This window comes from Mus musculus, chromosome 1 (assembly GCF_000001635.26).
Source record: "Mus musculus strain C57BL/6J chromosome 1, GRCm38.p6 C57BL/6J".
Classification (NCBI taxonomy): Eukaryota; Metazoa; Chordata; class Mammalia; order Rodentia; family Muridae; genus Mus; species Mus musculus.
In genome coordinates this window covers 163,269,170-163,296,378 of record NC_000067.6, presented here as the reverse complement: position 1 = coordinate 163,296,378, position 27,209 = coordinate 163,269,170, and the positions used below count along the sequence as shown (strand labels likewise).

At 40.4% G+C, this 27,209-nt stretch overlaps 1 protein-coding gene and 2 long non-coding RNA genes across 6 annotated transcripts in view; 2 read left to right on the top strand and 1 right to left on the bottom strand.

The window, feature by feature from the left end:
* Prrx1 (paired related homeobox 1) overlaps positions 1-27,209 on the top strand; it is a 70,027-nt gene that overhangs the window by 18,767 nt on the left and 24,051 nt on the right. The window lies entirely within an intron of this gene.
* Gm20471 lies at positions 863-16,329 on the bottom strand. Its single transcript, XR_865689.3, has 3 exons — positions 15,957-16,329; positions 9,816-9,892; positions 863-1,295 (listed from the first exon to the last, which is right to left on the bottom strand). It is a non-coding gene; the product is annotated as a predicted gene 20471 (long non-coding RNA).
* Positions 9,881-16,727, top strand: LOC108167740. The gene is made up of 2 exons (XR_001779518.2): positions 9,881-12,503; positions 15,283-16,727. It is a non-coding gene; the product is annotated as an uncharacterized LOC108167740 (long non-coding RNA).

Sequence of the window (27,209 nt, the reverse complement as noted above, 5' to 3'; positions counted from 1 at the left end):
AAAGACAGCTTCTGGCTTAAAGGCAGTTTTATGAGTAGCAAGTATGTTTCCATAGACAAATAATGTGATACTAACCTCTACAGTACAAACTGAGAAACAAGATTCTATTCCTGTTAATCCAAGGAGGTATCATTGCTTCAATGAGACAGCAAAGTGGGCTTCTGGGTGAGCAAGGAGACTCTGGACTTTTCTCCATATTTCTTTGTGTTTGTCCCTAAGGTCAGACATGATTCTACTGAACTTTGGATTTCTCATTGGGATAAGAGTTCTAAAGGGAAGAAACTGATATTTCTTGAACAGCCATCACGAAGCAGGCTATGTGTTGGGTGATTTATACTAATTAAGTTGCTTAACTGTCCATAGCAATGCCGAATGGTAGGTATCGTCCCAAATTTATAGATCTAGCTCACCACTACTTCTACTTTTGTAACTACTAGAGGATAAGGGAGAGACTAATGGAGGATGATGGAATATAATGTACTTGAGGGGTCAAGACTAGTTCTGATTTCTGAAAATAACTGACTTCAAGGCATTGAGCCAAGAGGAAGCCGAGGTGAACTAGAGACACTTGACTTTGACGAAGGATCTTGCCAACAGTTCAACTTTGACTATTTTGGGCTCTAGGTCTATGAGATCAGAGTGACAGAACCATCTTATTGACAAGTCTGTTGGAGGCTAAACAAGATGCCCACGGACCTATCTATCACAGATGGATGTAACCAACCTCCTAATTTGCATCAGGTCTAATGTTAAGTTGTAGATCATTGTGAAGGAAAAATTACATTGAAAGTTTCTGGTTATGTCTTTGGAGGTAACAATGGGGTTTTGAAAACTGTTGGACTGGAATTTTTTTCTTTTTTTCTTTTTGAGAGATTCTTACGGTGACTTCTAACTTGACTATTTAGATATGGAGATTCATTTGTTCAAATGTGATGTTCTAAGTAGTGGTTTGTTTCCCAGGGAACCTAAAATGATTAGTGAATGCATGGTGTAGTTGAACTGTGGTCTTGGTTGGGGACACCCAGAGTGCCACATCCTGGAAGGAAGTGATTTTGTGACTCCACGGTGAAAAAGAAATGGGTGAATGTTTCCTCTTCTTTGGTATAGGGCCCATGCTAGGCCAAACTTAGAATTTAGTGAGTTTAATCTCTGGATTGTTTTATTCAACAGTCTGTCTTCTGTATCTCCTGTGCACGCTCATAGTATCCTTTATAAAACTGCCACAACACATGGTCTCTTGAGGCATGCAATGGATTTTATGGCCTCAGTCTTTCTACTGATTCTTTTAGAGTTCTCTGTGAGGAAAATAAACACACAGAAGAGTAATTGACAAATAACATGTCAAACGGCCATCGTTTAGACAAACATTCAATAAGCCATGAGCATCCCTGGTTTATAAGATTTGCTTCTACAACAAGGTAGGAGGTCTGGGATCAACTCAGTAATAAATGCAGACTGCCATTCCAGTATGTCTTTCTCTCATTCATGATTTTACACTGTTGGCAAGTATGCACTGAGTACCAGACATTCTGTTCCTTATCCTAGATGTTAAGGCTACAACAGAAAACAGCCAACTGCTTTGTCTCATAAACTTGACATTTTCCTGGGAAGCAAAACTAGTAAATGAACAAATACCTAGGTAAATAACTTAGTTATGACTACAGGTGAGTTCTACAAAAAATGAAACAGGCTTATTTGAACAACAATGTTAATGAAAAAAATTAATCGTAATCAGAAGAAACAGGTGTAATGGTTCTGAAGTGGGACCATCCAGAGCACAGAGGAAGGACAAGGTGGCCAGAAAACAGTATGTGATGGGGACTTTAGAGAAGACAACATGAGAAGGTTATCACAGCAAGATGCCAGGGACTTAGGTGCTGAGGGAGTGTGGTCTGTTTCCTTAGTATGGTAGCAATGGAGAGCCATTGGCCAAGTTGTGGACGTTTTTTCTTTTTTATTAGATATTTTCTTTATTTACATTTCAAATGTTATCCCCTTTCCTAGTCCCCCCCCCCCGAAAATCCCCTATCCCTTCCCTCACCCCTGCTTCCCAACCCACCCACTCCCATTCCTGGTCCTGACTTTCCCCTATACTGGGGCACAGAGCCTTCACAGGAATAAGGGCCTCTCCTCCCATTGATGACAGACTAGGCCATCCTCTACTACAAATATAGCTAGAGCCACAAGTTTCACCATGTGTTTACTTTGATTGGTGGTATAGTTCCAAGGATCTCTGAGGGTACTGGTTAGTTCATATTGATGTTCCTTCTATGGGGCTTCTGTATCCTTCAGCTCCCTGGATATTTCTCTGGCTCCTTCATTACAGAAGTGGATGCCCACAGTCATCCATTGGATGGAGCACAAGGTTGTGGAATTTTATAGTGTGATTTTGATCTTTAAAAGAACAACCAGACCATTCTAGGAGAATAGATGTTAGAGAAGGAACAACAACAACAACAAAGGTGAAGGAGGAGGTGATGGCATCTTGAAGCAAGCAGGAGGCTGGCTGGTGTTTTGAGAAATCCCGCTGAGCAGCCAGGCTATTCATATACTGCCCTGCCATGACATAAAAGCTGAGGGATGCTGGCTAAGATTTGAGGATGAAGGAGAACTAAAGACGACATTATTAGGGAGGCTGTGCAACCTGGTCTGGAGAAACATTTTCTTAGCCCCATCTTTTCTACATATCTCTACCTTTCTACCTGGATGGTCTCTTCAACTTGCAGGGTCCCTGAGAGTGGTTGAAAGAGGAGAACTGGACTTTATGCAGTCGGGTTTGAAATGGGAACAAGTCCTTTCTGGAGTTCATGATTTGAATGATTAGAGCCTGCTTTAAATCCTGGCAAAAGCAACATCCTTGAAGTTTATCACATTAGCAGATTACATTGCTATATGTTATAATTCCGATATATGAAGACTTGTAACTGAAATTCCCCAAGAAGTTACTTATTTCCTGGTTCTGAGCCCCTCCTCTTTAAGGGGTGTGTGTTAGTGGAATCGAAGGTCATAGATTAGTCAGATCATTTCTCCCAACAATGAAACTGAAATCATACTTCAGAAGGGCTGAAACCAGAAACGTTTGCCTAGCAGTAGTCATTCCAATCGCAAATATTTGTTGTGGTAAGTCCCACCTAAGCAATTTGGACAACAGTGAAGGAGTATCTGGCACATCCTCTTGCCCAAGGGACAAACTGAGTACAATACCTAAGTAGCCTGCCTTTAATATGTTCAATCCCAACATCACTGATGCTTCATCCTGCTTGCCTTTTCCCTACCATGCAATGGTGTCTCAAGACTTCTGCTAGACCAGTGGTTCTCAGCTTGTAAGCTGTGACCCCTATGGGGATCACACATTGATTATCCTACATATTAAATAATATTTCTGTTATGATTAATAACAGTAAAGAAATTGTAGTTATGAAGTAGCTACAAAATAATTTTATGGTCAGAGATCACTACAACATGAGGAACTGTACAGCGTTTGGAAGGTTTGGAAGGTTGAGAACTACAGAGCTAGACACAGCTCAAAGCTTCCATACTTCCTCCATTTTCTTCTTGTCTTCATTCCAAATGCCTGTGTAAACATCCATTTTTTTCCCCCAGGGCACGCATGCTGTCTCATAGAAGGCTTGATCAAATTTTTCTAGGATACTTTCTATGAGCCTGATATAATTTCAAACCATGTCAATTTCAAATCTGTAAGACGCCATTAATTTGGAATCACCAGAAGAAACTGTAGCTTTTGCAGAATATTTTCTACTCCAGATTTCTTAAGCACTCAGATTCTTAGAATATCTCGAAAAAGAAGCAAGACTATCTCTGTCTCTCTTCTGTCTCAGCATTCTGAATCTTCTCACATGCTTTAAAATGTATTCACTGCTCAGCACAGGAAATTTAATCTACATTTTGCCTAAGGCTGAAAGATCAGCTTTTTCATAAGGTCTTGCTTATTTGAGGTTCATGTCTTCAAACTCTGAGCCTCCCCAGATGTCTTCATTAATGAAAAAAATAAAAGTGGAAATTGGGTCAGGATAAGCTAGTTTACACCTATGGGGCTGGACCAATCAACCAGGTTCATTTCCTGATACAGGAAGAAAGGGGATGATGTGACATGGCTCAAGCCTGCACCCTGAGTTTGAGATGCAATGTCAAAAAGGTGACTTCAGCTTGCATCAGCAGCTGGCTAGGGCCAGCAGGTTGACTGGAAGCTAGCCCTTCCGTAAGACGAACTCAGAGGATATGAGTCATGGAGGAAAGTGCCTTGAGCCAATCTCATTAGTTTGAAAAGTATTCATTTGGATAGATAGAGAATAAAGAGTTGGCATTTGGAGTCACACCATTTACATTTCAGTTCCACTTTCATTTCTGCCTAAGGGTGCCACTGATGGCCTCTGCATATTAAGAAAATGAAAAATGTTCATGCTTGGTTGAGTTTGTTTAAGCCAAAAAGTCTATGTATAGTTTGAGGTCTAGTGGAAATTTCCATATAAATAACAAACTGTTATAGGCTTGGAGGGCAACCCTTTGATATTTACCAGAGAATCAGAAGGAAGGCTTTTGGGAGGAGGTGATATCTGATTGGTACTTGGAGTGTAGTGCCATATTCTTTTCCTTTTACAAGTCCAAACATTGTGCATTAAGACTAACGTAAACAGCAAACAAGCAGATTCAGTTGGTGAGGTACCTGTTCAATCCTACGAGACCTCGAGGACTGAGTGGAGTCTCATGGATGCCCTTGGTAGCAGTTGACATTGTGCCTTTGCCTGCTAGGTTTCTGCTCTGGCTCTTTTCACTGGTGTTCAACTCACACACGATTTGCAGTGAGGCTGGAGAGATGACTTAGCAGTTAGAACTGCTCGGTACTCTTCCAGGGGATTTGAATTCTGTCCCTAGCACCTACAAGGGGCAGCCTACCAGTGACTGGAACTCCATATTCAAAAGGCTCTGATGCTTCTGGCCACCATGAATATCTGCACACACACACACACACACACACACACAGAGAGAGAGAGAGAGAGAGAGAGAGAGAGAGAGAGAGAGAGAGAGAGAGAGAATTTAAAAACAGAAATCTTTTTAAAAGACTGAAAAATCAATAAATATTGGCATGTTTTTCATTAAAAATGCAAAAACATTATCACAACCTATGTCTTATGTTCTTTTCCTCCTCCTCTTCCTTCTCTTCTTCTTTCTTTTTTATAATTTAGAGAGTAGGGAATGATAGCTTGGGAAAAAACCTTTGGGCCCTAGGGACCAGAAACCTAAGAAAGCAAAAATAGGCAGCTCTGTTTTACAGCTCATCCTTTCTTTAAAAGGAGTCGTGGTGGCTTGAGGAGGAGAGGGAGCAGGAAGGGAGAAGGAACTGTGAGGAAAAAGATTTCTCCTGTGGTTTCAGCAAGGTCAAAAGTCTGAGAGTACTACAGTGCCTCAGGGAATGGGCTAGGAAAGATGGCTGGCTAAGGCTAGCCACTTCTGACACTTACTTGAATTCTAGCCTTTTGGGGTTGGAGGAGCGATTTGACGAGATCAGGGAGAGAGGTGGATGACATTTAACATGGTTACAAGACAAACAGGCTGCAGCAGCTTGTACAGTGGATTCCTTGAGAGACATCCAGGACAAGCAGTCACCTCTTAATTGCCTGCATATGGACTTTCCCACCTCGTGAATTCTTTGGCTAATCCACAGTAGACACTTCTCTCTCATGTGTGCACATTTCCTAGGTTTTTTTTTTTTTTAATCTTATTATCAGCCTATACAAAATCTCGTGGAAATACACCAGGGCAATACTAATCAGCAGTGTAAACATCCCAGATAAATACAGTAAACTGACAGGAAGAAGTTAGAATGGTTTCCAAGAACAAATATAGGGCATTTTGAACTACTGTTTATTTTGAGTAAAGGAGCCAGCTCTCATTGAGTTCCCCCCAAATCATTATGCTTTGCTTCTTTGCTTAGGTAGAGTAACTAAATAACAATTGCACATCGTCCTACCTCATTTCAAATACATTTGAGGATTGTTTTTTTTTTTTCAGTGTCAGAGTGTTAAAATATAAAGCATAGTTTCTATGAAAAGAGCTTAATAAGAGATCTTGACCATTTGATTATTTTTTTCGTAAGTCCGAGTATTATAAGTGAAAAACAATATAAACATGCAACAGGAAAATTTCAGAACTTCACATGCAACAGATGTTTTTCAAACAACAAAACTACGTTGGCCTCGGGCCTTGGTAGCCTGTATTTTGTGGACATGTCTATTGATGTTACTGGTTGAAAGTGTAGGACTTTTGTTCTAGAAGCCCCCTTCTCTGCTCTCTCACGACAGTCTCTTTGGATACTTAGGGATGCTCCAGGACTTTTGTAAATTCTCTCCTATCTTTCCCATATTACACCAACAGTGGCAAGTTCTTCTCTGAGAGAGTTACAACACACAGATGCAGAATGTGAGCCTGGAACAGCATTTTTTTTTTCCCTGTCTTGTTTGTTCTGAAGGACTTTCTGAGCCTCCTTTCCTTTCCCCTAAAAGGAAGACTAAAACACTCCCAGACCCCCATATGACGTGTTCATGAACACTTAATGAGATGATGTATTGAAGGGGGTGAGTACTATGCCTGTCATGTAGTGAGTCCTGGTCAATTCAAAGTTATTTTATAATAAGTGCTCGGAGCTCATTTTACAACGGGACAGACACTGTGGAGTCCTTTATCACTCAGCCATAAAAACTATGTGGATATTTCCTTGAAATATTTGTAAACATCTGGAAACAATTTAGTGTGTGGACCCTTTAGGTAACTAAAGGGACTCAATCTCAAAATGAATATATAGTCTCAGAAGACCTGGAGGTCACAGAGCAAGCGACCAAATACTTCTCCTCAATCTCCAAACCTTTATGGCAAGAGAATAGGAAAAGGAGAAAGGAAGGGACCTGGGGAAATAGATTTTGCATAAAGTTAAGCCACAGGAACACTTTGATGGGAACACACTGCTCTCCTGTAAACAGAAGTTCAGACACGTAGGCAGTACATCCACTCACTGGGGCGACCTTTGAATTCATTGTTATACATCCCAACAGTTGTTATCATCATTATTAACCTAGAGATTGTTGAAGGTAAGATTAATTCTAGACCTTTGTATGGACTTTGAACCTACAAAGTAAAGTAAGAAAGGAACTTCTGGAAGCGTTGGCGCACTCGCAGCAGACACGGGTTAGGAAAAAATGATTTATAGAATGTGAATATTCTTTTCTGAACCCAGACTGCACTGGGCTGAAAACTAAACTCTGATTCTTCACTGCCAGCTTTCTTTCTTTTCCTTCCTTCCTTCCTTCCTTCCTTCCTTCCTTCCTTCCTTCCTTCCTTCCTGTCTTTCTGTCTTTCTTTTTTTGTGCTCCTATTTCACCAATCACTTTGAAAAACAGTAATTGGATGCTTTATTCTTGCTTCTAAGGATAGCTTTAAGTCAGATATTTCCAATGCTTTCCAACCTCTAACTTTCCTTGAAAATTAATTTTAGATTCATGCTTAAATGGACCCAGAATTTAGAAATCTATGTAGCAGTAAAATTTTGGGTTTTTTTTTGAAACTGGGAAAATGCCTATGTAGATTAGTGAGAATATTTAAATTAACCTACAATTTGCTATTTCATAGAACAAATCACTTTGCAGCACTAAAATGATAGAGTTTATTTCCAAAATAAAATAAGCATATTTAACTTATGAAAAATAATTGCTATCTGTACTTATTTTCCCAATTTTATTGTGACACTTGAAGGTTGTTACACTTCTGAGATGTGTGTACTGGAAATCACTGATGGAGATGTCTTTTGGTTGCTATATTTTACTATACAGTGGCTAATTTCATTTATGCAGTGATGGCTATTCTTTACTTTTTTATATTGTCTAAAAAATCTATTATTTTAAAATTGGATTGATATAGGCAATATCTCTGTGGAGTTTTGCATAGTTCTTAGAATATGGTCAAGAAATGAATCAGCAAATAAATATTATGCGTGGCTATCACAGGCTACATAGCCCAAGGTTATGTAATACAAATGACAGGAACAGTTTGCTTGATAAACAAGGTTTTGAGATATGCAGTATGTTGGGGAAGGAAACTCAGGGACTGGAGAGTGTTTATATTATTATAAAAAGATGTGAATAGAAACGTTGGTTTCTGAAGCAAATTTGTATTTAAATCATGTTTGTGGCCATGTGTCTATATCAGAAAACATATGGCCTCTTAGAAACACTGTCAGCACATGATTCCAGGGACTGGATATTTATCACCTTGAAAAATCATTTTCAGCCACACATAGTAGCACATGCCTATAATCCCTGTGGTTGGGAGGTGGAGGCAAAGGGTACAAGAGTTCAAGGTCATCCTTGGTTACATAGCAAGACTGAGGCCAACATGGGAAGTAATTTCAAAAATAAAGAGATAAAAATTATTTTTATGATTCAGGTTTTTGTTTGTTTGTTTTAGGTATTTTTCTTGCTTTTGGGCACCAGGTGGCGATGAGAGGTGAGCTGTGAGGTGCATGGTGGGTAGACAGCTTAGATTATGTCCTAAATTAAAAAGGAAACCCACTGAGATCTGGAGAACAAACAAGTGTGTGCACGTGTGTGCACGTGTGTGTGTGTGCATGAGTGTGTACGCTGGTTTGAGAGACAAATTAAAAGCTGGAACCCAGTGAAGATTTAGTTACATTTTGACTAAGAAACAATAGGTTAGCATCGCTTATCTGAAAGAAATAGTTTTATTACATGTAATCCATTTTTGGAAAATGTAGGAGTGACTGGACCTGTTGATCCTGATAGCCATTTGATGAGTATTTCACTCACAAAAAGTTTCTATGCCTTTCCTCTTACCAACCATGGCCCACACAGTGAAGTAAGCTCTAGAAATATCATTGCAGATAATACCTGGTACCCGCTGCCTGGGAAGTTGGTATAAAACCTTAAACTGGCCACATTTTATGAAGTCATCATGAAAATAAAGTCAAGGCAAGGCTTACTAAGGAGAGCTGCCAGTCTAAAGGGTAAAGAAACAAATACTAGGATGAATGTGAACCTCCAGCTGAACCTGGCTGATGGGATATACGTTAAGGAAATTATCGTAATACAAGGCTCTGCTCCCTGAGCTGTTCAAGCATGTGTAGTATATAGAAGAAAAGTTGGCTGGGTCTAAGCCTTTACCTATGGTCAATTTTAGAAGAACAATCAGGAATTAACATGAACAGCTTAGTTATGTTTGCTTCTTGCATTGGTACTTTTCTGGGTTTTGTTTTGTTTGAAATAGAGTGTCACTCTGTAGTAGCTTAGGCTAGCTTTGAATTTACTACGTAGCCTAGGATGACCTCAAACTCCCTCCTCAGCCTCCCAAATGCAGGAATTACAGGCTTGCATCGCCACAGCCAGTAGTAGTGTAGGCTTTGCATGTGCATTCCAATTATAATATAAATTGGGCTTTAATATTCAAATATTTTTATTGGGTCAGGTAGATTAAATATGGGAATCTCGACTGTGTGCCAGGAAGCTGTTGCAAGTGTGATTGTGGGATAAAATGAATAAAATGAAAATTAGAAGCTCTTCGGAGGGATGGCTATTTCATAAAGTAAGAGGTTAAAAAGAAAAAGGCAGCTTGATTCAGGCTTTGGCAGGGATCAGAACAAGGATACGATGACTTGTTTGTCAAGCGTCTGTTAGCAATGGATTGATTACGGGGAGAAAATGTTTGGTAACATTCATGTGTGTATAGTATTTACAAGTTGAGTTTAGGGACAGCGAGGAGAGCAGAGCAAAGCTTTCAAGTGAGGCTCTTACCTCATTCACCATTGGTCTTCCATGGCTGTCCAGGATGATGAGTTAGGTACCAGCAACCAGACATGAACTGGATGAATCTATGGATTAAATATAAAGTATTGGCTTTTAGGGGCCACTGACAGGGAAGAATAATGAGAATGAGCTTGCTTTTATAGAATTGCCCCTTATATGAATTTTTACATCACTGAGAAAAATGTCTTCTATGCTTTCTCTCCCTCCTTCTCTTCCTTTCTCAATAATTAGGGGTAAACTTCCTTGACTCACTCTTGTATTTTGTTTTAGACTGTATCTAACGTCCCTGTAGAAAGAACCACCTTACATATTATTAAATCACCAGGCAGGCTTAAAGACCATCTGAAGCTGTATTTTATTTCAGACCACTGGAGTTCTTCTACTGTTTGACAATTGGGTTGATCCTAGCTATAGAATCTTATTTTTCCCTAGAAGTGATAATCTATGACAAATATTGGGGATTAATACAAGCTCACTGAATAATGTCCATGGAAACAAGAGAAAGAAACCCTTTGTTTCTCTCTCTCTCTCTCTCTCTCTCTCTCTCTCTCCTTCCACTCCCCCCCCCAACTACTACATTTTTTTCTGCAACTAAGACTTTTGGAATTTTTATAACATCAAGAATGCTTACCTTCTGCAGAAAGTCCTTGACCCAGAGGTACCTTGGGAAATTTTAGGAGCTGGCCTAATCCTATATATATTCCAGGCAAATTTTGACAGGCTTATTGCTTTTCATCATTAAGTGATCCTGGAACTTTTCCTAAATAGTCAGGCATGTTAACACTAGCATCTTGATCCAGTTCCAACTCAACCTTCAAGTTATTCCATTTAGGCTAGTCACTGCGTTTTCCCTTACTCTGTCTGTGACCTAAGCCATTCCAGGAGACCTCTGTGTGTGCTGTTAATATTTGTAGAGTTCTCAGGGGACAGAACTCCAGAAAAGCTACATAATATGGCTTTATTATTATTACTAATCACAGGGCCCTACCTCAAAGGAATGAAGGCAAAAAAAGATGAATAAGCATTGATAAATGGCTTGCAAAATAGAAAATGCTGTTTAAAAAAAAAAAGAGCCCTAAATCTACTATAAAGAGTGGAGACAGCATGCAAATGTGATTAGGGAGATGGGGTCAGAGGATGACTGCTCGAGTGTGGTGCAGTTAGGGTCAGGGTGACCGAATTCCACTATGATGTAATCCTTGCACATACCAATCTCAGAAGCAGGCATTGGGAAGCAGGCTGTTCAACGTGGCAGTACAGCTCTGCTTATGGAGGGGTAAAGAGAACAAAAACACTTTGGTTTCTTGCTGTGCTGGGATCCCACTCTCCCTGTCACTGGCTGCCACTAAATTTAACTCTCACCACCATGAAAAATGTCAAAATATGTGTGTTAAGTAAAGGCTGCTCAGCCAGCCTCCTAAAAGAAAACATTTAGCAATAACAGATTTTCTAGGATAGATAGTATTATGGGCAGTGGTTAGCCCGTTTACTGTGGCAATTTATTACTTACAGTTTCTTCAGAAATTTAATCAAAACAGATGAAAGGCTTAGTTAGGCCTTGGGCAAGCCTAGGTTTTACAAGATGAGATAAAAGATAAAGGAAATATATTCTCTGAGAAATCTGGTCCTGGGGGTATGGGAAGATGTAGTTAGACATGAAGCACCTGCAGGCCATGAGGCTCAGGTGGGTTTTATGCTCTCGAAGCAGCAGTGGCTATGGACAATTCTTTCATCTTACTTATACCTGTCTACATCCTACTTTCTATGTCTCCTGCCCATAGGAAGGGAGCACACTATTTTCCACCACACAGAGATTCCAAGAAACAAATACAATTTTAATTTTTGGAAGACTTTGTAGTTCCTGGAAGAAAGCTGCTGCCCAGAGGGACTTTATTACCACGTACTCTGCTTTCCAGGTGCACGGGGGTCCAGACCCCAGGTGCAAGGATATCGAAATTTCAACACCATGCGTTTTCATTTTCTCACTTGCGTCTGCTGTATGCAGTACCCGCCACTTCACGAGAGGCAGGATCAGTTCTCAAAATGAAATTAGGAAACACTGGTGACTTACAGACCTGTGAACATCAAAACTGAAAGAGAACTTGTAAGCAAGCAACCAAAGCCGATCCGGGAAGCTTCAGTTCCTTCTTCGCATTCCTGGCAGACATGAGCCAACCTTGCTTAAAGATTTTCACAGAGTACACTAGCTCTCAGAGTGGTGTTTCCTTCAGGGGGTGCATGTTCTTGTTACAAAATTATATGAGAATTATAGGTATGTATGTGCATAACTTGTATACCCAGCTAGGAAAGGCCCAATCCCACAAAGCTGTATTTTCTTATTTAAAAGCTGACCACAGTGCTGAGAATCACAGCCTTACATATGAGGAAGTTAAGACCAGAGTGAAATTGTGTATAAACCTGGCAAGGGTGCCCATAGTCTTTACTGCAGTTTTAAGGGGATATACTTTTGTTGTTGGCACCAAACATATATTTTTATTGATTTAGAATGTCTGTGGTGAGAACATATTATAAATAAAACTTTACTGATTTTCCTTCTCTCTCTCTCTCTCTTTCTCTCTCTCTCTCTCTCTTTCTGCAGCAACCAAATGCTTTTACCCACTGGAGTCTAATGAGTAACAGCTGTGCTTGAAAGGGTCCTACAGATAAAAATCAAAAGTATGTTAGCATTTTAGGATTTTTGTTGTTGTTGTTGTAATAAGAGTGGACTAAGGAACTAGGAACAGGCTAGAGGCATCAATTCTTCAAATTTGTCATTTAGCTTCTCCATGTAATTTGTTATGGAAGAGAAAGCCCAGGTTCTCAGAGTTGATCTGCGATCACTGAACTTGCAGTGGTCAACTCTCACTCCCTGGGAATGGTGGGAGAAGTTCACCGAATGTCTTTGGAGGCATGAGAAGTGAGGCATTGGATGTTAGCATGACCCAAAGCAGTAACTGTAGCCGTGGACTATCAGAGGGAAAAGGAGGCGAAGAGCATGTCCCTCCAAGTCATCACTTACATGCAAACTGAGCAAAAGAGAGATGTACACAGTCGCTTGCTAGTTTGCAGAGCATGTACCTGAGCCCCTGTGTGCTGCTCATCATAGTCCATCAGTGGCTTTACCATAGCCATTATGTTCTACCCATTCAGTATTTTTAATCCTATTAGATGCTATATACTCAATACTACATACCTAAACATTCTGTGTGATTATAGCTTTATTTTTTTTCTCTTCCTTCTACCGAAACCACCAGGAACTTTATGTAGACGTGGTAGGAGTTGTGAATGTTCTGAGTTGGACTGTTTATTCTTTTAAGTGGAAATTTTATGAGATTCTCAGCAACAGCAGAGAAGTGTTTTCTGCTTTTGAATCGGGCTAACGGCATTCACGCCGCTAGCGTCGGGATCTTGGATATAGCATCCAATTGGTTACATTTTCTACCTCTTTCCAATCAACAAGAACCCCAAGAGCAGTGCATTTTCTCACATGGAATCCCTTGTATGAAAAACTTAACTTTGCACCCCTCCTCCATAATGCCTTGACCTCTGCCTTCTCTTCCCACCTTTTTCCTGGGTAAATTCTTTTGCTTTTTGTTGAAGTCAAAATATGTGTTCGGAGAAACATCGGGCGTCTTTTCTAGATATTCTAGAACCCGTCATCCGAGTAGATAATCCAGCACCTAGAATCCAGATGTTCGGTGTGGAGAAATAAAATACAAGCCGACTTTTCTTTAACCTACATGAAGTCTATGGTGCTTTAGTTTATTTTGTGTAGAGCAGTGGGTGTGTCCTAAACTCAGTAGAGAAACAGGGACACAGGGGACACACATAGGCCTCACCCTTGCACAGATCCCTCATTTAACAGACAGTGACACTAAGAAGAGCCAGGGTAATATGGTAGTAAGGAGAAGCAGGCATGCCAGTCTTGGCCGTCCAAAACCCCAGTGGTTATCACCCAGAAACCTTAAGAACAGTGGTTGAACCCATTGTTAGCTGAGATCAGCAAGGACATCCTATTCTGAATTTGAGGAAGAAGAAAAAAAAAAACGTAGTTGTGAAACTTTCCTTTCTGTTTTATATTGGCTGTTTCCCTAGTGTGCAGATGGCAAAGAAGAATATATCCCAGAATTCCAGCAGTTATGAAAAGATAACATTAAGTACAGCCGGAGGTCCAGAAGGGATGTGGTTAAGACTTGTCAAGCTATTTAAAGTCATTTACAAGGAGAAATCCCACACTCAATGACTCTTAGGAGCATAACTTTCTGCCTAAGAAAAAGCAATGAACGTATTCAGCCATTTGTGATAGAGGTTAGTGTCCCTTCATTTATATGCAAATTAGTCAAAATGCTAGGAAAACCTATAAAATTTTAAATATTCCACACCAGGGGCTTACACTAAGAGTCTTTGTCAAATAAAATGAGTTCTCACAGATCTGCTTTGAGCCACTTTGCCTCTAAGCACAGTCTCTCTCAGAGGAAGGAAACAGTAAAGTTCTCACACAGAGAGAAAAACGTTTACCACTCAGTAAAAATCCCTGGGCCCTGCTGTATGAAAGCTTTAATTTAGCTCAGCTCACTGCTCCATGAGGTAATTTCGAGTGCCAATAAAAGGAGATTATTTTTGGACTGCGAATCTGCCTGGCACATTCTTTGAACTTAGTAGAGCTAAATAAAGCTATCCAAACTCGCATGATTTTTGGAGAAGGTCATCCACACAGGATATCCCTGAGATAGTTGTTATGTACGCACTGCAGAGCAAACACGAAAGGAAGAGATTAGGGGCCATAGGCATGAATAGACCCACTTCTTAAACATACAATAACTGGAAAAGATATGAACCAGGAGCTACAAGAGCAATCACATACATAGCCAGGACATATGGGAAGGACAGAAGGAATGACGTAGGCTGCCTGTACAGAACAATTGTGCCTTAGCTCTGGCTGTGGAGGAGAGCTGGTTTCTACTGGGATAACTACTTCACCTCCTTAAGACCCAGTCACTTTACTGTAGTGGAAACCAACTCTCTTCCCTGAAGGGTTGTAATTGAATCTGAGCCTGTTACATGTGTTAAAGCTTCCTGAAAACCATTGTACAAGGCTAATATGTTAGTCTGGGTGAGTTTTCTTGCCAACATCATCAGTTTCTTTCTTCTTCTTCTGATAACTGTGAGACAAGCTTACTATGGACAATTAGAGAAGACTAGAGAAAAGAAAAGAAAATATCAATATTGTATCATTGACAGATGAATTTAATATTTAACATTTAATACATTGTCTTCTTGTAGGTTTTCTGCTGTTGTTGGTTTTTTTGTTTGTTTGTTTTTGTGGTGGTGGTTTTGTTTGTTTGTTTGTTTTTTGTTTGTTTAGCCTCTTGTAGCAGTTGAGAGAAATAGCACCTTATTACTTCATTAACTTCCAGAAATTAATCCTGTACTTTTGATTTGCACCATCCATCAGAATAAATTCAGAACAGAACCAGAGGGAAGTTGCTGTGGACTGGATTCAGCCAGTGGACCATAAGATGTGGCTGGCATACAGTGTTCACATCTTTGCTCGTCCCCCAGTATCAGCTAGCCAAGCTAAAGTGAGAGAGAGAATGGGGGAGTCAACCGACAGCTGTAAGAGAAGAGTGGAATGGAAGGGCCAAAGGGTCTCTAGAGAAGGGGCCCCTGGCCAAGCCCCTTCCAGTCCCCCCTTCTGTGAGACCTGGCTGCCAAGCCTGTGATTTCTTGGTGATGGTCCTTAATCCTTTGTCAGGTTAATTGACAGCGAAGTCTGCACTTTTGCAGCTAATGATAAATAGAGCTTTTAAAGTTGTAATTTCTTGTTTAACTAATGCCAGTTGCAAATACTTTGTGCTGAGAAATAATTCCTCTCTGCCAAATAAAATACAGTGGACGTCTGTGGTGTGTTTCTCAGCTTATTGTTAGTCACAGATCGCCTGACAGAGCACTTTCTACACGGGAGATAAATGCCAGGCAGACTGACTGCCAATTTCAGCACAGAAAAGACTTCTCTTATGAAATGAAAAGACAGTTTTGTTTTTCTAAAAAAAAAACATTAATAAAGTTCCCTCCCACCTATATTTTTAAACTTTAACAAAACCATTTCAGAAATAAATGCCTTAGTACCTTGAAATGAGGATTCGTTGAGTGTCTGTGTACGCTTCTCTCATTCCCTCTTCCATCCAGAGGCTCTGATTTGCACAAAGCACCTCCAGCCTCCACATAAGGGCCAAGAAGACACTCTGTAGTCAGCTCACAGAATGCTGGGGTGCTATGGGGTATAGAACCAAGTAAAGATTTCCCCAAGGGCCTGCCCATCTCTACATAGAATAGAAGGTGACAAGGAGTAGTGCCTCATTTATGAACGGTAGAGGCAGACTCTCTTTGGCTTGTTTAGAATTAAATTGTTATTACTGCTCCCCCACATGCTGAGAAGAGCCAGCATGCCTCACAACACAGACAGAAGGATTTCAAGGCCCTTCGCACACATGCCTGTAATGATATTTGAATGTCAGTGAAGCTGGCAGCCTAGACACATCCTGTGGTCATTTTCTTTTTCAAAAAGGAAGTAAATTGACATATCTGATTTTATGGTTTGGGAAATTAGTTTTTATGAATAAGAATGCTTACAGTGAGGCCCTCCAGGAGCCCAGGAAGTTCACTAGGTCTCAGGTGAAATACAAGAGGGCAAGGCTCATCCAATCATGACTTGTGTGACCACTTGTTGCTTATAGAGGTGAACATGGGCCTTTAGGGGATATATCTGTACCCTTTGGGAAATATTTCAGATCTCCTTTGTATTGAAACAAACAAACAAAAATCATTACATGTCCTTTGATAGTGACTTAGATACAGATATACTTCACAGATTGGCCTACAACATGACTTTGGAGATTTTTTTTTTCCATTTTTTATTAGGTATTTAGCTCATTTACATTTCCAATGCTATACCAAAAGTCCCCCTTACCCACCCACCCCCACTCCCCTACCCACCCACTCCCCCCCTTTGGCCCTGGCGTTCCCCTGTACCGGGGCACACAAAGTCTGCGTGTCCAATGGGCCTCTCTTTCCAGTGATGGCCGACTAGGCCATCTTTTGATACATATGCAGCTAGAGTCAAGAGCTCAGGGGTACTGGTTAGTTCATAATGTTGTTCCACCTATAGGGTTGAAGATCCCTTTAGCTCCTTGGGTACTTTCTCTAGCTCCTCCATTGGGAGCCCTGTGATCCATCCATTAGCTGACTGTGAGCATCCACTTCTGTGTTTGCTAGGCCCCGGCATAGTCTCACAAGAGACAGCTACATCTGGGTCCTTTCAGTAAAATCTTGCTAGTGTATGCAATGGTGTCAGCATTTGGAAGCTGATTATGGGGTGGATCCCTGGATATGGCAGTCTCTACATGGTCCATCCTTTCATCTCAGCTCCATACTTTGTTTCTGTAACTCCTTCCATGGGTGTTTTGTTCCCACTTCTAAGGAGGGGCATAGTGTCCACACTTCAGTCTTCATTTTTCTTGAGTTTCATGTGTTTAGGAAATTGTATCTTATATCGTGGGTATCCTAGGTTTTGGGCTAGTATCCACTTATCAGTGAGTACATATTGTGTGAGTTCCTTTGTGATTGTGTTACCTCACTCAGGATGATGCTCTCCAGGTCCATCCATTTGGCTAGGAATTTCATAAATTCATTCTTTTTAATAGCTGAGTAGTACTCCATTGTGTAGATGTACCACATTTTCTGTATCCATTCCTCTGTTGAGGGGCATCTGGATTCTTTCCAGTTTCTGGCTATTATAAATAAGGCTGCTATGAACATAGTGGAGCATGTGTCCTTCTTACCAGTTGGGGCTTCTTCTGGATATATGCCCAGGAGAGGTATTGCTGGATCCTCCGGTAGTACTATGTCCAATTTTCTGAGGAACCGCCAGACTGATTTCCAGAGTGGTTGTACAAGCCTGCAATCCCACCAACAATGGAGGAGTGTTCCTCTTTCTCCACATCCTCGCCAGCATCTGCTGTCACCTGAATTTTTGATCTTAGCCATTCTCACTGGTGTGAGGTGGAATCTCAGGGTTGTTTTGATTTGCATTTCCCTGATGATTAAGGATGTTGACTTTGGAGATTTAAAAACAGAACAGGGTGGGTTGGGGAGCAGGGGGAGTAGGGAGGGTATAGGAGATTTTTCGGAGAGGAAACTTAGAAAGGGGATAGCCTTTGAAAGGTAAACTAAGAAAACATCTAATTATCTAATTTAAAAAAACTTCTGGGAACAACAACAACAACAACAAAAAAGAACAGGACAGAAGAGAATATGGGGGGGTGCATGTGATGGGCAGGATCAAGGTAGATATTTGGGAATCAGAGAGGCGTGAGCACACTAAGCATTAAAGCAGCGGGACAATGCACATTGCTAGTGCTAAAGCTTTCCCTAGTCTTAGAACGTAGAGGCACTTTTTTCATGCCCAGACAAAGGTGAATTCTGTACAGGCGCCATGATCTTATGTGAAAGGCTAAAGTGCTCATGTGACTTTCTCCCACTGGAAACCCTTACTGACTTCCATGCGCCAGAGGCTGTAGTCTAACCACCCGAGAGTGCTGCGAAAAGCCCACTGCCATCCACCTCAAAGCTCCCAAACTCTCAGTGCCTGCAACGCTGAAAAGCCACCATCTTGTCTCTGACTGACACTGGGCTCTTGACAGACTTACTTTTCTGAACCTAAAATTATACAGTGATGTGGTCTTAGGATAAAAATGAGGAAAATAAATTTTAGCAATGAATCATACAGCTTTTTATCACTCTGCTCTACTGATTAGAAACAGTCCCCCGAACTAGGCAAAATACATACTTTTTTCTTTGACAATGCAACTCATTCAGTTCCTCTCATTCTATATGACTCTTTTCTAATATTTAGCCTCATCTATCATGATACAGTCGGTCCCCCTGTGTCGACTCTATAGTACACACCCTCATTTAGATATTTTACTTAACTCATTTGTTGAAGTTACTTGCTGACATAGTTTTCTTCCCCCCACTAAACTGGGAGCTCCTTGTTGGAAGGAACTCTTCTTTCATAATTACCAACCATTTTTTGTTCATTAAGCATACATCCTTATAGTCAGGAAGAAAACAGAAGATAGGAAAGCTGAATTGCGATTTTTTAAATTGCTGCTTAATTTGAATCCCACCAGTTGCAAGCTTAGGTAAAGCTTTGGGGCGAACTCAGTTTGATTTGTGGGCGTCTGCTTCTCTCCTCGCTGCTCATGGCAGATGTTCTCCTGCTTCTTTCCTCTCTGTTCATGGCAGACGTTCTCCTTGCATTGCTCAAGCATTACCATTTCAGGCTTCAGAGAGTGTACAATTTTTTTTCCTAAAACGTCTAAGCCATAAATGAGTTTTTAAGAAGCACCTAAGAAGTAGGTTTACTAGACTTTGCTGTATGCAGTAGGTATTGTGGAATGGACGTTTGAGGAGGGAGCAGATCTGCACTTCTGCTAAATAAAAGTAATTTTTCTTTTAAACAAAAGGACTAAACATGGAACTATCCAGTTTGATTTCATAAGCACGGGATAGCTGAACCTAAGGCTGAAGATCAAGCCTCTTATCTATGATATATTGACAGATGTCACACTTTCATTTGTTTTCTTGTGCTTTCTGATGTTTATTATCTAACCCCTCTGTGAACATGAGCACCCTATTTTTTTCTTTTATACTCGAGATGAAGGCAGTTGAATATGCCTCTCCCATCTGCATAGCTGGAGGGGTGGGGGATGTTTCCAACAACTTGGGAATTTCAGAACACCAACGATGTAGCATATAATCTAGGATGCTGAGTGTGATGGGTAGGTAATAGATTTGTGCAACTATCTTACCCCCATTATCAGATCGATGCTCCCATGACTCCAAGAAAGGTTTGTAATGAGAATTTGAAGAGGGATAGAAATATGGGCCAGAAGTTCATTTTCTCAAAGGCAACAAAAATTCTAAGATGCACAAACATTTCCTAGAAGAACATGTCTTACGAAAGTCACAGGATCACACCCTGATCAGATGAAGGCGAAGGCTCATGAGCCTGTTTCAGTTTCAGGGTTCAAATGGCATGCAATAGACTCAGGGAAAACTCCTATCTACTGAAAGAATTCTTTCATTCCCCCCTTCTCTTTCCTTCTCTTCTTTTGCCTTTTCTGGTGTTTTGAGACCAGGTTTCACTGTGTAGCCTAGAATGTTCTCCTGTATGCAATCCTCTTCTTTCCACCCCCTAAAGGCGTACGCTACCACACCCAGTTTTTTCCATTGCTTATTAGTTCTTAGAAACAGCATTTTATAGCCTCTGAGTTCTTTCAAGATCATTGAGTCCTTGAACATCAAGCTAGATGTCAGCTGCAAGCCCTCCACCAGGATGCTTGCCTAAACCACAAAACATTGCCCTCGAAAATGTTTAGGGTTTGTTTCCATCATTTGCCATTTAATGTGTTTGGGTCCAAGAAGGCTGCATTTGCTGAAGTAAATGGCAGATCCTACTGGTTCAGTCTTTCAACTAGTATGAAATCTGCTTCAATGTGATAAATTGTTTGAATCAAATACCAACTCAAGGGAGAAAAATGTAATTAATGTGGTGGCCTAGAGGTTCAGAACAAGAAAAGAAAAATATTTGTTGTTGTTGATAGTTGTCTGGTGATTTTCCTGCATGTATGTCTGTGAGCACAGCGGCCAGAAGTGGGCATCAGATCCCCTGGGACTGGAGTTACAGCCAGCTGTGAACCTGCATGTGTGTGCAAGGAATCGAACCTGGGTCCTCTGAAAGAGCAGCCAATGCTCTTAACTATTGAACCATTTCTCTAGAGCCACCATACCTCCCAGATAAATTTTAATTAAAAGGAAGAAATAATAAACCTACTCATTGGCTATTTTTTTCCAAAATATTATTAGGTGTTATTGTTCCCTGCAATTAATTAGATAAATGTGACTCTGCTAAGTCACATTAAAAATATTAAAATAGTACCTTCTGGTTGACATTGTATTAAGTGCTCCTTTGCTATATTCAAAACATTTAGAACATAAATGAAATAGCATATGTGAGATGTTTTATGATCTTAGGAAGAGAAGACCTATACAAACCTGACCTGTCAAATGTTCCGAAGCTGAGAACACAATTCCATTACACTTTGCTGATGGAACTCTGCTCTAACCATGCAATAATAGAGTGGGGGATGTAGAGTCCAACTTGTTTTTCTGAGACTGAAAAATCTTGAGGCTGTGGTTAGCTTTTGGCTCAAGACCATAAAAAACACACTCAAAATAGTCATTGAATCCATAGGTATAGCTGGATGCCTTAAAAGTAACTGATTTATTGGCTAGGGGTCACTGCAGTGATGGTCTGGGGCCATCTGCAAACCTGCCTTCTGAGTTGTATCATTTTCTTCAAGGAAACTTGAGAAGCAGGGTAGCCTTCAGAAAGCCAGTGACATGCACGTTAGTCATGTTCTCCACCCTAACCTATGATGGTCTTGGAGAAACTCACCGTCTTGATAGTCATAATCCTAACAAAGAAAATGATAACCAGGTTTTCCTCAGTAGGTCTGCACGTGTGATATATTCCATGAACAAAAAGTTTTCTGATGTTAAGCATTAGACTTTCAGATCGAATTTGGAGAATAAATTGTTTTTCTGTCTTTTCTTGGAAGAGGCATCTGTTTGGAACCTAACAGGCTTCTCTTCTGTTGTGACTGGATGCTTTATGCTACTATTTTTCCAGTTCTGACCAAAACCCTCTTTTTCTAGAGGGACCCATAAAACTTGCATAGTGGCTTAGCTCAGAACTTTGAAATATACACCACAAATGGCTCCAAAGGTGCATATATCATTTGGGTTCTAGTGGGACTGGGGTGGTCTCAGTGTCAATGTATAAACACTCAAATTTTAATGGAAGGGTTTTTTTCTTTGTGTGATTTGTCTACAATGTCTCCATTAACTTCCATTTTTTTCCATGCTTGAATTGTACAATGATTTAAGATCTCATTGATGTGGTGTTTGGTCATGCCAACCAATGCAATGTGCCAGTTGGCTTCACTTGGAACTCTACATACTCTGCCTTGCTTTATTTAAATTTCAAACGTCTGAAATACCTATTTAAATGTTCCTTTGTTTTGAAGCTAAGTCCAGCTGGCAGTGACATGTGAACCATTATCTGGGAACTCCCACCAGCAACTAATATGTCAAAGTGAGTTACCAGATATAGTTAGTATCCGACCAGGTAATGATGATAGGACTCAGCAGCTTTAGTGGGCTATGCAGACAGTTCAAATAAGTAAATCTTTCACAATGCAGCAGTCTGGGCCTTTCCACCATGGACAGTTGGATGTGCCTGGAGTTCTTAAATTTATAGCACTGTTGTTATTAGTTCAGCTGTGGATTTTCTGACCTTGTGTGTGTGTGTGTGTGTGTGTGTGTGTGTGTGTGACACGCTGCTGACTCCACTTACTGTTGTTGCTCTTATGTCTACCATTTATGCTTGGATCACCCATTGGGGCACTCAGAGATTAAGATCTCATAATGCTCTTGCAAGGAAACCAAGTTATTTTCCAACCAACATTGAAGACCTCATAGCCATCTGCAATTCAAGCTTCAAGGAGGATCTTCTAACACACCCCTGAACTCTACAGGTGCCTGCACTCATGTGCACAAACCCATTCACACACATAACACATAATTTAAAAATAGTTTAAAAAAAAAGAATCATTCCTTACTTGGGTGGTAGTGGTTCATTCCTTTAATCCCAGCATTTGGGAGGCAGAAGCAGGTGTTCTGAGTTCAGTTTAAGCCCAGCCTAGTCTACAGAGGGAGTTTCAGGACAGACAGAGCCACATTGAGAGACCCTGTCTCAAAATTTAAAAAAAAATTAAAACTTTTTAAAAGTCTTCCTTAAAAGAAATTGAAAAGTCAGAAAGTTTTCATGAGATACTGAAGCAGAGAAAAAGCCCACGGATCTGGAAAGAAAAGTGTGTGACATGGGAGGCATACTGAAAACCGACGCTGAGGGAGTACCCCAGGGGACACTGAAATAGTGACATCCTCTTCTAATCAATAAAGCCTTTTTAATGGACATCCTCTACCGTGGCTTCTTGGGATAGCATGACTTCCTTCTACTGGCTTTCAGATGCTAGGGTGTGGACATGTGGTCATGATGTGAGTCACAGTGACACACAGGTCTCTCACATAGTCTCCACCCCAGAACATCTACTAACAAGGACTTCCTTAGGGTGCTTAAAACCAGGGCACATGACTCAATGGAATAAGATTGTCCAACATGGAGTTTAGGGGGAGTTTTGCTCAAATATAACTTTCTTTTTCTCTTATACCCTCAGTACATCAACTTCCTTGTTAGTTAAGACATTTGAAAATCCCTGGGGAAGGGATTCTCCATCTAGTTAAGGTTCATCATCTAGTTAAGGTTAGAAGTGGTTGGTAGGCAGTCATGTTCCTGTATGTTAGAGAGGCAATTATCTAAGCTTTCGCCAGAGCTTTCTTTGCCAGGGAAAGGTAATAGCAAACACAGTGCCTAGGGATGACTGACTTAAAACAATCGGAAGTACACATGACTTTTAGAACACAGAAAGAGCTGTACTGAGCCATCTTTCAAGATTTCCTTTGCCTTCTTCACAAGACCAAACTGGTCAATAATTCCGTAGTGCCCCTACTATCAGAGTCTAACATTTATTAAAGGCTACTAGGACTGTGGTATTACATTTACTTCATCTGCCTTCAAGAGTTCCATTTCTGATGGAAAGCCACTGAGTGAAAAGGTACATCAAAGATCTGAAGACATTTATAAGGTTCACTACAGTGAAAGACTTGCCATGTTTGGTAGCTAAGTGTGAAGTGGGTAGGTCATAAAGAGCATTTTCACTAACCAGTTTAATGTATACCTTTAGGTATTCTAAGAACAGTTCCTAAACTGTACTGGGTACTATTTCTAGATGCCACAATATCACACTTAACAAGTCAGACAAAGTCCATCCAGACTTTTTCCTTGCCTTCCAGACATAACAGTCTACTATGCCAACCATGAATATAAGATGTTACAGATTGCCATAAGGGGGTCACAAGGTTATAACATGGGTTAAAACTCTGGGAGTTGGGTAAACAATGCTTGGTGGAGGAGGTTCATGCGAAGAGAAAGCAGGAAGATAAGACTTCCAAGAGGAGAAGGCACCACTGACGTAAAGTGTATGGATAAGAGTAAGGCCAAGGATGTTTTGTTAGGCCACAACAGACACAATTGAAGTATGAAAATGAAGATGGTGGTCATCATTGGTGCTACGACTAGGGTGGAGAGAATGGAGAGAAAGTGGTGCTAAAACTGAGGAAGGATGTTGAGATTCCAACCTTAGAGAATGAAGCTCATGAAGGTTGTGTCTCTACCCTAGCACATGATACCTCAGGCCTCCTCCCTTGCCTACCGCTGGCTCTGGTGGCCATTAAGTTAAATGGATATGTTTTCTCTGCTGCTACTTTTCTGCTGACATGCTTGCCATAAAATCCTCTGAGAACAGACTGTCTGTCATACCTCTCTGCATTCAGAGAGCCTGCTTTCCCTGTTTGGCAACAGGAAATTGGTGGATATTTGGGCTGGTGGTAAAAGGATATGAAGGTTACGATCGGTTGTTGAGCAAAGTTAGTGTCAGTAATTTTAGAATTAGTCTACAATGTTTGATAGAAACAGGGTTTGCAGCAAGGTGAATGCCCTCTAACTCATGGGAAGGAGGTCAAAGATGGTGGAAGAAAGGGAAGTAAATTATAGTTGTTACTACTTCCTTTAGGTCAGTTAGAAGACATGGCAACTGATTGTTAGGGCTCTTCCTTGTCTAGACAATAATTGTACATGAATTGTTTCTTATAAAAGAGCATTCACATAATTTTTAATCTGGATATTTATCCCTGTGGGATCCTTTTCACATCCAGGTATTTATCAATCTCTCAGGATTTCTTCAGGCATGCTAGCTAATTACAGTGTAACTCTCACATGATTTATAATCCAGGCAATGATTTTCTTTTAAAAAGAAAGAAAAACGAGCATACTACCACCAAACAGAGCATAATTTAGTTGTCATCTAAAACAAACAATGACTACATACTGGCTGCATACTGGAAATATAAAAACACAGTGAGATGTTGGTGGCACTGTAGGTTGACAAATCAGACTTGGCCAGCAACTCCTTGAATTAGAATCCAATCTTCCTATTTTCCAACCTGTACTCAACTTCCAGAATTGCTAAGACTCAATAAATCTTTAAGCAAAATGCAACGAAGTCCTCATAACTGGAATCCTCTAAAAGTATGTGAGTGAATTCTTTGGGTCAGAACAATTCTCCTGCAGTAATGTGTATTCCCACCCCACCCTCACCTCCAATCCAGTTCACGTGTTATAGCTGTAATATTCTGTGAGACAGACATATTTGAAGGTCGGGTCTTGGGGAAGTAATGAGGTTCAGATGAGGTCATGAGGGTAGAGCCCTCACAATAGAATATGATTCTTGTTACCTCAAGAAAACATAGCAGCCACCACCACCGCCACCCTCTCCACAGATATTTTTTAAGGATCTCAATAGGCCCACACTCAGGCACTAAAGCTCCCCAGTTTCCAGGCTGTGAGAGATAAATTTCTGCTGTGTAACTCCCAGCCTACGGGACTTTTTCATGGCAACCTGAACTGACTGAGACAGCAACAGATTTTATGTGTGAAAGTATTAAAACCAAGAGATGTGGTGGAGTCGTGTCCACTTCCCAACCCCACAAAAAAATTCTAAGCTTGAGCCAGCACATAGATACTTTCACTTTTCTTGTTCTTTGGGGAGAATTTTAATTTCCTTTAATTAAACATTACTCTTCAATTTCAGATTATTTATGTTGGGCACATCTGCGTCCTCCCGTCTTCCAAGCCTTTTGGTATCCAAGACCAGAGTAACCACCCGGAGGGACTTAATCTCCCCTCCAGATTTCCTTGTTTACTGCAGATTACTGAGACGGAGCCCTTTGCCCAATGTCTTATTGTGATGGACAGCTAACTCTCTGTTCTCCACAGCTTCTCTCCTTGAAGCATCTTGTCCTTTCCCTCTAAAATAACAACATGCAGGGCAGTATAAGTCATACTTTAAAATACCTTGTAACTATTAAATCCAAGGAGAGGAGCCCTCTCTGTTCTATTCTTCCTGTCCTTCCAAAGGCTGAGCTCATTCATTAAGTATGGACATTTCCCTCACTGCCGTCAGCTCCTTGAGCCTGTTTTTTTTTTTTTTTGTTTTGTTTTGTTTTGTTTTGTTTTGTTTTGTTTTGTTTTTGTTTTGTTTTTCCCTCCCAGCTCTTAAAGTAACATTTTAAAAGGTTAACAAAAATAAAAGCATCATCTTTAAAAACGACCTGGGGCAGGTTGATCCACACCATATTGCCAGTCCTACCGGTCATGTCACGATTGATGCTAAGCCTTCCTTAAAGTTGGAAACCCTCTTTACAAAGGAAGAATGTCAGAGGAAGAAGAAGCTGGAACACAGGCCTCACCCAGAGCTGTCTGGTCCCTCAGGGGACCATACACCTGGAATACTGAAAAAGTTTGGAAAGCTTTTAAAATCTGATTTAAAATTATTCTTTTCCTGGAATTTTGTCTTACTTTGTTGTTTCTTTCCGTGTTTGCTTTCTTTTTTTTTTTTCTTAAAAAACAAAACAACAACAACAAAAAAAACAACTTTTGGAATTTCCCCAAATGCTCACACATTAAAAATGAAAGAAAGAAAGAAAGAAAGAAAGAAAGAAAGAAAGAAAGAAAGAAAGAAAAGAAAGAAAGGAGGAGGAAGAAAGAAAAGTCACTGTGTAAATACTGAGTAATGTGACTTTTAGTTTAGGCATGTGGCAACCAAATTATTTAACACAAAGCAAATGAGCTGAGAATAATTGAATTTTCACAGTCCGCGTTTAGCCTTTGGCCTTCCTCTTTTTCCAGTGTTTTCCAAAATACTAATTTCTGGTGAGATTGTTTACAAAAGTTATGAATTCCTTACCTAGTTGAGTGCGGGCATCTGCTCGATATTTGAATATTTCTTTTCAGAAGTGAATTTTAGAGAGAAAATTTGGCTTGATAGAAAGCCAAGAATTAACTAACAGCAGAAGAATATCCCCCAGTGGGGTGTCTAGGACAAACTGTGGATTTCCTTACGCTCTTTTGGGTCTACCACCACGTCTTAGTTCCTACTGACTTTTAAAGCTTTTGTGAGTTTTGTTTTGTTTTGTTTTGTTTTGCACCCAGCTTCATCTACACACTCACCAAATTTGATCAAGCTGTAGTTACCATATCGGAAATCTCTTCCAACTTCCCCTGCAGTTATTTTTGTG